Source organism: Aythya marila (genome assembly GCF_965140915.1).
Source record: "Aythya marila genome assembly, chromosome: 3".
Classification (NCBI taxonomy): Eukaryota; Metazoa; Chordata; class Aves; order Anseriformes; family Anatidae; genus Aythya; species Aythya marila.
The window spans coordinates 51343255-51354214 of record NC_139044.1 but is presented as its reverse complement, the minus strand read 5'-3'; the positions used below and the strand labels follow the sequence as shown (position 1 = coordinate 51354214).

Below are 10960 nucleotides of genomic sequence, written 5' to 3'. Positions count from 1 at the left end.
TGTTCAGCATAGTAAAGAGCTATACATTTTCCATACTGCCATAAAAACTGATTATACATCTATTATATTCTTAGCAAAATGCTTTATTTTTAACGATTTTTTTTTTAACTGAAGTTCTGCGGCCAGATATTGAACAAAACTATTCAGCACACTACCGTAGGTAATGCTCAACTTCTTGCCGCCAAAGATACCCAAGACGCTCTAAAGATATTAACTATTTAACTCCACCTTGGCTGCACCTACAACAAGATCATCTTTAATGATGCCTTTCATTCAACAACCGATGTGCTCCAGTTACATCAGGATATCACATACACACAACACCAAACTCTCCACTTTAATTATGTGCAACTATTCCACTTGGCTTTACTAGAACCAGATTACTAACTGAGGAACACCAAAATCCAAAGGCAGCACAACACAAAGCTAGAAAGAATGCAGTAATCATCTGTACACTCTTTGGAATACCTTGAGCTTGCTGATCAGTTCAATAAAAATAAATTCTTAATTCTAGAGTCATACAAAAACGATCTAAAAAGCCTTATGTCAGAGACAGCATTAATACTGTCACAGTGATTTTTCTGGTAGGCATTCTTAAGAGAAGGTGAAACTGAAACAACTCTTATACTGTAACCTCTAAGTGCAATTACCAGTTTATCAAAACTTTTATCCAACTGTGAAACCGACCGCTTTCTCGCTCTCCCAGCTGCATGTATGCATGCGGAATCCAATCAAGACCAGTTTGCTAATCAGGGTTCCAGATGTTTTAGAGCATCCACCAGCATTTTTCCTGTTTGAAATACAGAGTGTATACTTTTAGAGTTGAGATAACCTACTACGCAATTGAGGAGGAAAAAAAATGCAAAACTCGAATCATTGTACACATTGGTGGAAAAAAGTTAACTTTTGCTTCAATCATTTAAATATTTGAGTTTTGAGTATAGCTTTAAAAAATCCAGTTCTGAATCAGTGGAATTTTTGTTCTATTTCCTGTAAAAGCACCAACAGCAACATCATTCGGCATTCCGCTTGCAACAGTTCAGAAAAGATCAGCCTGATCCCTCAGTCCTAAATTTACAGTCACTTCATAAACTCGAGGTCACATCTGACCAACTTATTTCTTCCACTGTTTCCAACCAAGGAGATCGCAGTCAGAGGGAGGAACTTGCAATAGGATGAAGAGCAATCTAGTTTTATGTTTCAAAGTACTTACTCCCAAAGAAAGTTTGCCAAAAGCACTTTAAGCTCCCTAGCAAAAAAAATATAAGTTTGCTGAAAATAATCTCTTCAACAGATGACAGGTTTAATTCTATAATGCTTAAAAAGCATACCAGTTATTCATAAAACTAAAGACCATTATGAAACAACACAACCTCAGCCCTCAAAGCAATGCAACGGTGACAAAAACTACTGCCTTCTTTCATCCTGTCACTGGATGAGAAGGTTCAACCAGGACACCATCATAGGAAGAGTGCCCATTTTCACGAAATCTATATTCGTTCCAACAAACTTAAAGGAAGAACCCATTTGACTTCTCTTGATGTTTAGATGAAAATGGTTTACGTTTCAGAAAGATTTTGAGAGCTGGTATGCGTGAGGGCAGCGTATCAGGAAGATGGCACTGCCCACACAGATAATGGTATGGAGGACGCTTTATCAGACATCTCTCAGTCGCAACACCTCCTCCAACAGCTCCACCCACTCCCTTCTGCAGGCTCTCCTGCAAAGCAGCAAGAGGAGCAATGACCCAGGTCCTCCCAGCTCTTAACTGACAGCTCAGTGAGCCTTCTGCTACAGCCCAAGTCAAGGTACAATCTGCAAATGAGCCTTTATAAGTCCAACAGATGAGTAACTTCAATGAGCTCAGAAGTGACTGAAGCTTTCTGTTAAACTGAGGGCAGAACTTACTGAAGCTGACGACATACAGGTCTCCTAATCTGTCAGGGGAACTTCCCTCTTGCCAAGAGACATAGACAAGATCAGAACTGTGAGTTTTGACAAAACCTAATTACAACAATACAGATAGAGAACAAAATCGAAATATTTAGATGAAATGCAAATGCCTAGCTATCTGCTAAGTCACTGGCTAAACCGAAAATTATTCTTGATTTCAGCAAATGCTACTGCCATAGGGCCACTAACTCACCTTACTGTAGTGCACACGCTGGTACAATTTTAGTGTCTACGGTTATAATGGAAAATAGTTGCAGCAGTTGAAGAGAAAGACTTTTCGTGTTTATCTTTCCAGTACCTATATAGGTCAGAGCACTGAAAATTAGGTGCAATGCCATCTTCAGCCCTCTATAAATGAAAAAAGCGGTTCCTGAATTTCAACCTGTGTCAACACCTTAAACTAAAGGTGACGAGAGAAGCACGCCTGAAACCCACTCCTTGCAAGGAGGTGTTTTTTTGGGATTACTCTCCTTTTTTAAAGCCCTACACTCGGTGCCACTAGGATGGAAGTGCCTACAGGTCCTGGGCACAGCGCAGGGACCGCCGTGCTGCCCAGCACAGGACAAAGCACACGAGGCCCGGCCTGCAGCAGCTCAGGGCACCGTGCAGGGCTCGGGCTTTCCCAGCAAGCCTTCCAATGAATGAGACAAAGCCCCACACACCTCCCCACCGCGCTCCCGGCTCCCGCAGGGGGGCCAAACCGATAGAGAAGGCCACCAAACCCCACGGCCGGCTACACCCAGCCCCTGCCCGCCCCGCACCCCGGCCCCACACAGGCTATATATGGCCTCGGCGCCGGGCAGCCCCCGCCGGGCAGCCCCCGGCACCGCACCTCGGCCCCAAATGGCGGAGCCGCGCCCGGCGGCCGCACACCTGTCACCTGCCGGGCCCCGGGGGGGCAGCGGGGCCGGGAGCGGCGGGGCCGGAGGCTGCGGAGCCGCCCCGAGGCCTCCCCCTGCCCCCTCCGCCAGGCCCCGGGACGGGAGCGGGGCAGCCCGGCCCCGGGAGCCGCCGCCAGGCCCGCCTGGGCGGGGGGAGCCTTACCCTGCTGCTGCCGCCTCGCCTCCGCCTTCCTCCTCCTCCTCCTCCTCCTCCTCCGCCGCCGCCGCCACTACCGCCACCAGCGCCGCCGCCCGGCAGGGGGGACCCCGCCGCCCCGAGCCGCTCCGCAGCCTCCCGCCGCCGCCGTCCCGCTCCGGGGGGGAAGGAGGAGGAGGAGGAGGAGAAGGAGGAGGAGGAGGAGGGAGAGCAGCGGGGTCCGTGCTGCTGCCGCGGCGGGCGGGACTAGCGGGGCGGCCGGGCTGCGGCTGGCTGGGTGGCTGGGTCCTGGCTGGGTGGCTGCTGGGTGGCTGCGGCGCCGCCGCCGCCGTCCTCCTGCTGGCACCGCCGCGGCTCCTCCGCTCCGCTCCGCGTCGCGCCCGGCCCGGCCCGGCCCGGCCCCCCCTCCCCTTCCCGTCCCTTCCTTCCCTTCCCGTCCCTTCCCCCGCGGCTGCTGCGCTCCGAATCAAAATAGTGTCACAACATGGCGGCGGCCGCACGGCATCGCGAGAGCCGGCCCCGGGGGCTAACGGGAGCGGCGGCGGGAGGAGGAGCAGCAGCAGCAGCAGGAGGAGGAGGAGGAGGAGGAGGAGGAGGAGGAGGAAGGGGGCGGGGGACGTGGGTGCGGGGCTCTGCCCGCCCGCCTCTGTGCCGCTACCTCCCCTCTACGCCTCTTGTCCCCCCCTGTGCCGTGCCCGCGAAAGTTGTGTTAAAAAACAACACCGCACACACACACACACACACACAAACACAAACAGCGCCGTGACTCGGAGCTGTTGCGCTGGGAGCGGGTTTCTGTCAGAAATGCCGGTGCTGTTTCTGAATGCCGTCGTGCTTCATGCAGGGTGCCTGATTGCCATCACTGCGCACATCATCGCTCACCAAAATCCTCTTTCCGAAATGCCAAATCAGCAAGAGCAACTCAGTATGGAGGCTGGCAAAGCCCTCCATGCCCAGCCCAAAACCCTCCTTCGTGCCCAGCCCAAAGCCCCCCTCCATGCCCAGCTCGGTGGTCACCAGCACCCACAGAAGGGACCCCTGACCTGGCCAGGAGCCCCACCGGCCTTCGAGCAGCAGGCCCTGTAGGTCCTCGTGCAGAGCTCAAAATGGACCAAATCTTTCCTCTGACAGAAATATAGGCATCCTTGGTTTTAGTGGGACATTCAAGTCGGTCCTTACATTTCATTTTACAACAACTTTCAGATGAGCTTCTAGAATCATCCCAATTGTTTTTTGTGTTGGAGGAGTGTTACGTCCCACCACTGACTCTTCCCCGCTCTTGCTTTATTTCCTTTCTTCCTGCTGCCTTGGTCTCTTCATCCCCACAGCTCTTAGCAGGTGCTGACCCATGCAGTCCAGCAGCGGACAGTCTGTACGCTCGTTCTTGCATTATACTAGTCAGCAAAGTACAGCTAGAAACAGAAATGCTGTAAAACGAATCTTCATCACTGGTAGCAGAATGAAACTCTACGACTCTCAGCTTTCAGACATGACTATACAAGTAGAAACTATACGACTATATGACTTTCAGATTTCCCTGTACAACAGCGGTACTGTGCAGAAATTGGTTAAGAGAAACTTTTTTGTCCCCAACCTTAATTCTCAAAGGTACCAGAGGTTTCCAGTGCCTTCCAGCATATGAAAGGAACCACAAAACTGCTAGGCCGTAGTCATTCTATAAAACCCTAAAAAGTTGCAATATCCTTCACAGTGGTGTGATGAGAGGGCTCTAGTTTCTTCACAGGACATTAGCTGAGAGATTGGCCAATTGACACTTGTGATATAAAATTGCATAAACTAACAAAAAACAAACATGCATTAGACAGGAATTAAATTATTTGTGACATAATTTAGGCTAAGTGTTCTGTTACAAGAAACGATATTCTCTGACATCACAACAATGGATATTTTCAGAAATGGTTAAAACATGTTTTCCAAATGAAAGTACTAACTTGTAAAAAAAAACAACCCTCTGAACCACATTCAAATTGTCAAACAGAGTAAGCAATAGCAGAGACGAGTTTTGTTTGGAGTAGGCAGGGAAGAGAGAAAACACAACACCAACGTGCCTGATAGTGAGAAGGGAAAAAAAAGGGAAAAAAAGGAAGACATTTTTTCCCCCCATCTAAAATATAGAAATATAGGCGTGCATATACATTCCAGTAAGAATTAGTCATTTTCATATGCTGCAACAGAGAAGTTTGCAGTTCTTCTGCACATCAGCAGTATGGCACATGAAGTGCATGCGCCCAAAGTTTATTACCAAGCCTGTCTTGAGTCAAGGTTATAGAGGGTGGAGAATCTGCTGGAATTTGTTTGTTAATTGTAAATAAAACAGTATCTGCCCCAAAACAGCCAGAAAGGAAGGTAGTCTCTTGCAAAAATGGGCACTGGGGCATCGAGAAAGAAGACACAATGGAAACATCAGATCACAGAGAGCCATAGCTGGCTTGGTCCACTGTAATTGTGCAGATGAATTAATCAAATCTTCTTCTTTTGAAACCTGTGCTGTAGACAATTCATGACCTACCCATCATCTGCCCAAGCACACTGCTGTTCAACTCTTCCAACACAACTGTTTCAAATGTCGCTAAGCAGTACCTGACCTTTCAGACAGATGTGATAGTATACTTAAATGAATAAATCTTGTGCATTAGAAACTGAGTTTATTTTGTTAAGTTAAATACCAAGTTAAATATTTGACTCTTTTTGCCTGCAGTTGCTAAAACAGGGATTTGCCACAGGAAAGTGAAAGCCCATCTCTCACTGCTCCACAGAATCACAGAATTTCTAGGTTGGAAGAGACCTCAAGATCATCGAGTCCAACCTCTGACCTAACACTAACAGTCCCCACTAAACCATATCCCTAAGCTCTACATCTAAACGTCTTTTGAAGACTTCCAGGGATGGTGACTCCACCACTTCCCTGGGCAGCCTGTTCCAATGCCTAACAACCCTTTCGGTAAAGAAGTTCTTCCTAACATCCAACCTAAAACTCCCCTGGCGCAACTTTAGCCCATTTCCCCTTGTCCTGTCACTAGGCACGTGGGAGAACAGACCAACCCCCACCTCGCTACAGCCTCCTTTAGGGTACCTGTAGAGAGCGATAAAGTTGCCCCTGAGCCTCCTTGCTACAGCCTCCATCAGCAATATTTACTGCAGTGCTTAAGCGACGGGACATGGGACCGAGCTGCTCAGTTCTTTTCCTTCTCTTCCCAGGCTCTGTTCACACTGCACCTATGTCTGAGCCCGTTCCTAAAACTGCCCTTCTCTCCTCTATAGCAGCTAATTTGAAATCATTTTTATCACCTTCCCAAAGGCAAAGAATGCAGTATTTAAGAAAATTGTTCTGTATACTGATATTCAGAAAAGAACTATTCTCCTATGTATCTGTAACAAGAAGTAGGAGGATATATCTAATATTAAAATCTGGGTGTAATTCCTGAGATGATGCAAATCAAAGCTTCAGTCATCACCGAGGCACAGGCAGCTGCCTGCCCAGCAGTCCGGTAGATTCAGAGCCTTACCTCTTTTGCTGCAGATTTTAAATATTACCTTTTTTTTGGCCTTACAGGTTACAAGTTCATGTTTTTCAAACCTTCACCAGAGTTCATATTCTTCACAGCTAGGGAATAAAATTATAAATTAGATTGGGGAATTATTCTGAATATTTTGTACAGGAAACCTGTTTCTGCAAAAGTACAGTGAATTCTGTGAGTCCAGTACTGACATTTCTGGTGCTCAAATCTCCTGAGAAAGCTTTTTACAAATGAAAAGAGAACCAGTGCAGTTAAACCCAATGCACAACAATTGTCATAATTATGCCTGAAATTGAGTTTAAATTTGGTTTTCTGCAATGGAAAATGGTGGCATTGACAGCTTTAAAAACACCACTTTTCACTTAAACAGTCACCTGACAATTTCTTTTCCATTCTTCTAGACAGAAAGTCTGTCAATCTTCAGGCTGACAAAAAGAGGACAACAAAGGAGAGCCTTTGAAAGCTCCCAGTCTGAGGTTACACCCACAGCTTTCTCTGTAAAAACAATTAGATTTATTTTTTTTTAATAATGTGACAAGGGAATACAGAAATTCACCTTATTTCACAGAACTCATGCGTTGTGCTTTTCCTGTTCTACCTAGCAGTTATCAGCCGTGTGCCACAGTACAAGAACTTGCCTGGTCTAATGTACAGAAGTGGACATTGCTGGATTTGAGAGAAAATTCAGCTGCAGAGCATCAGCACAAAACCAAAGCTGTGATCAATACACAGGACAGGTTTGCTGAAGGGAAGGAAGGTTCTCAGAGCTTGTCCTTCCCACTCCCCCTTTGGGTGCTTATTCTGTGAAATAGCTTAAAAGACACACACCTTTTTTCTTTTCAGTATTGCACTAGTCCAGTTATTGATGTTTATTTGGAAGAGTGTGTTGGAAACTGTAATGTCAATAGTCTACTTTCTTCTCCTTCTGTTATAAATGTCAGAGTAATCCTGAGTCTGGTTTAGAAACAAAACAAAACAAAAACCAAACCCAAAACACTTTATTCTTTAATCAGAAACAGTTCTAGGAGCTCAGAATTTATGAACAACCCTAAAATAACAAACAAGTATAATCACTCAAGTAGGAGAAAATGTTTTGGTAAAGAAATGGGTTTCAGCTCGAGTTATTCAAAGATTATCTTGAACTCTGGATGCTTGGGTTGCACACACGAGCAGTTGGGAAAGGCTGTTGTGCCCTGACATTTTCCTTGTTGATCTGCAGCACACAAACAGCTGCACTATCGCTGTTGAGGCTCCCCTGGTTTTCCAGGTTGCTCCCTTCCTTTCTTCAAGATAGCACCAGCTTTTTTACTTCCTCGCAGCTCATCTATTTAGGAGTAGAGAGCAAACATGACATTCGAGATAAGGATGTGATTAAGAGGTGCCTTAGTGGTTCATGAGTTCTCGCAGCCTCACAAGATTTGGATAAGGCATGAGGGAAATCCACTGAGAGAGGCAGTCTACCTTGGCATTTCGATTTTAAGGCTTATGTGGTACAAGTGAAGCATTATTGTAGGCTACGTATTAATCTGACACACAAACATAAAACAATAACAGTTTTGGAGACTTGGTAAGGCTTTTTTTTTTTTTTTTTTTTTTTTTTTTTTTAGCAATAGCTTGAAATAAAAGCATTCATTTATATCGATCCTGAGTGTCTTAGAAGAATGTTTACACTTGAATGAAAATATCTTAGCCTGGCCAGAACAATTTTGAAGTTTTTTAGAAGTGTTGTTTTAAAACTGGGAAAGAGTGCTGTGTTAAATCAATCTTTTGACTAAGCTGGAAAAAGCACATCATTGATAAATAAACAATTTATGGATCTTTCAGTGCTCTGAATAAGAGAATACAAAATGAATAAAAAGCCATCTAGGTTCACATGACATATGGCTGAGACACTACCTACTGGTGGGACACATTTAGTATTATTTGATGCTACCATCAAATGACTCTTTTATGAAAATATTTTTTGATGGCTCACATAAAATATAGAAAGCCAAGATCATCTGAGGCTCCAAGGCACGTAAGAAGAAATATCAGTTATTTTTCATCCTGAATCCACCATTTACTATAATTTGTGGGAAGTTCAGTAGAAAGTAATGATAACAATACATTTCTGCTTTTCTTTAGGGTCTTGGTTCAGCAAAACATCCAGTCTCTTGCTATGGTCCATCTTTTTTCAGGATACCCCTCAACCACTTGCTTAAATTTTACACTGTGCTGAAACCTGAGGCAAAGAATGGGCTTAAGTTTTTTTCTGGACAGGTATAACTTGCTGGTCTGAGACAGGAAACCTACCTTGAAGTCCAAACAAATAACTTTCCTGTTCCAGATTCGAATCAGTCATGAATGTTTTTGTAGTAAAAACATGTGCAGAATGCCTTAAAGCTCTTTCATTTCCCAGCTACTGATTTTAACCTCTTCTGTCTGATCGGCTTGAGCCAAATCCTTCTCCTTTACACACTTTGTAAATGTGAGCACCAGAGTGCAAGCTGCAATACACTTAATCTTATTGTAAATGTCAACATACAAGGTGCAATAATTATATTGTGTATAAATTCCCCCAGGAGGGGGGCATTGGTAGGTGGTTAGTATATTTTAAAAAATTACCTGCAGTACTCCCTAAACCTAAATGGTTGCTGGTATTAGATTTCTCCATCATCTTCTGGCCTTCTGCCTTCTCCTGTAATTACCTTAACTCCTCACCCAATAATAAAACTCTCCGAGCAAATCCTGTGCCTGTTATTAAGTGAAATTAAAGCTCAGAGGAGATTCCCCGCATTCTTTCTTCTGTTCAGCTGTGGTGCTTGACAACTTGCATGGTACAGATGAAACGCACAAAGCCTTTAAGCCATCCTGTATTAAAAGAAAAAGTAACTTGGAGCTTTCTAACGCTGATATGCATTAGAAACAGTTCATGTTGATGTAGAGTGGTAGTGGATTCACCGTTTTGGTGGAAAACTCACCAGTGTAACGAAACAGAATCAGTCATGTAAGCTTATATACAAACTGTACCGGTTTGTTTCATCCCAGATCTCCTGCAAGCCCTTGTAAGGAGAAGGCAGCTCAGATTGCAGGTCCACTCTGTCCTAGGTCTGCCCGAGATTGCCAGCAGGAGTGAAAATTGCTGGAACACGTTTCACCGTGTAACCAGCCACCCTCTGCTCACTGCATCAGTGTCACCAGATTCCTCTCTGACCTGTGTGACTTTCAAGTTCCAAGTCGAGCTGCGTTTCAGTCATCATCTCCCAAGCTTCTACCTTTCCTATTGGAAAAGATCACTTGTATGTATTCACAGTTAAAAACCTTTCGGTATCACAGGGCAAGATATTAAGAAACAATGAAGTTCTAACTCATTAGCTCACTAGAAATAAGGAAGGTCATTCCTTCTTCAAACTAAAACACTCAAAACAGGTAGAAAAAACAATACAGAAAATAAAGCTTTCTACCTGTGAAAGTATCAGGAGGAATTCCTGAGTTGGCTGGTCATTCATGAAAACAATCAGCTAGTGCCTCAGCTGTGTTCAGCTACTACAATGTCACGCAGAGGTTGAAGAGGAGAGTTGTGAGAATTTTCTTAGGAAAATTGCATAACTTACATATTTAAAAGAATGAATTGAAGTCCAAAAATTTTCAGCATTTCCTTGTTGGTTCATTTTTCTTCGCAAGATTTTCCGATAAATAGCAAAATACCTTAAAAATTCATGACAGTCTGTTTTTCCATCAGGAGGGTGCCCGTTCTGAGAAAAGCACGCAATCCTCAAGAACATAACCAAAAAACTATAGCCCCAGCTAGGCCAAAGACAAAGTTGTGCTTAAATTTAGGCATAGGAACAGTTCTCCTGGCTTTCCTCGCATGCTTAAAATTAAGCATGTGTTTTAACACTTTACTGGATTAAGGCCCATGTCAGCAAAATAAATTTCTTGGGGAGAAGTAATAAAACCGTAGCTTGCAGTGAGGGACAGCAGAGCTATTCACGGCTACAGGAGCTTTAAAACACTGGCTGGTATTTATGTATTTAAAGAAGAAATCAGGCGTTAAACAAAACATTTATTTTAGATAGCTATCTAATTAGCCTGCTACAGAAGCACCTTCATTTTTCTTAATTTGATGAAAAACATTTCTTGCATCTTTGCATCCCTAAAAGCAAATTAAACTCCACATCAAGGAAGAAAAGTTTTCCAAGCACGAGCTTCGAAAGCAATTATCCCAGTGCTTCATAACAGCCTGGCTGCTCCAGAGATACCTCTGCATTCCCCAGAGAAGGAGACAGGCAGACAGGAGGCCAAGCTTTCTAAACACTGAGCTTCGTTACAGGCATGCACCTGAATTTGCTCATTCAAAAGATTTACACAACAAATAAATCATATAATCGCATATATACAATAAATGTCAGCCAGCTAATTCTCTTGTATGGATTGTGCACTGATGCATA

At 44.4% G+C, this 10960-nt stretch overlaps 1 protein-coding gene across 4 annotated transcripts in view; it reads right to left on the bottom strand.

The window, feature by feature from the left end:
• The window catches only part of TAB2 (TGF-beta activated kinase 1 (MAP3K7) binding protein 2), a 60625-nt gene extending 57243 nt beyond the window's left edge, over window positions 1-3382 (bottom strand). The window contains exons 1-2 of one of the 4 annotated variants that reach the window (XM_082756924.1): window positions 2998-3380; window positions 2147-2251 (exon numbers count right to left, since the gene is read on the bottom strand). The gene's annotated coding sequence lies outside the window, so the exon portion shown is untranslated. Of the gene's footprint in view, window positions 1-650; window positions 791-2146; window positions 2252-2997 lie in introns of all 4 variants that reach the window. The other 3 variants (XM_082756925.1, XM_082756928.1, XM_082756923.1) reach the window with 3 other exon arrangements.
• Between the last annotated feature and the right edge of the window lie 7578 nt (window positions 3383-10960).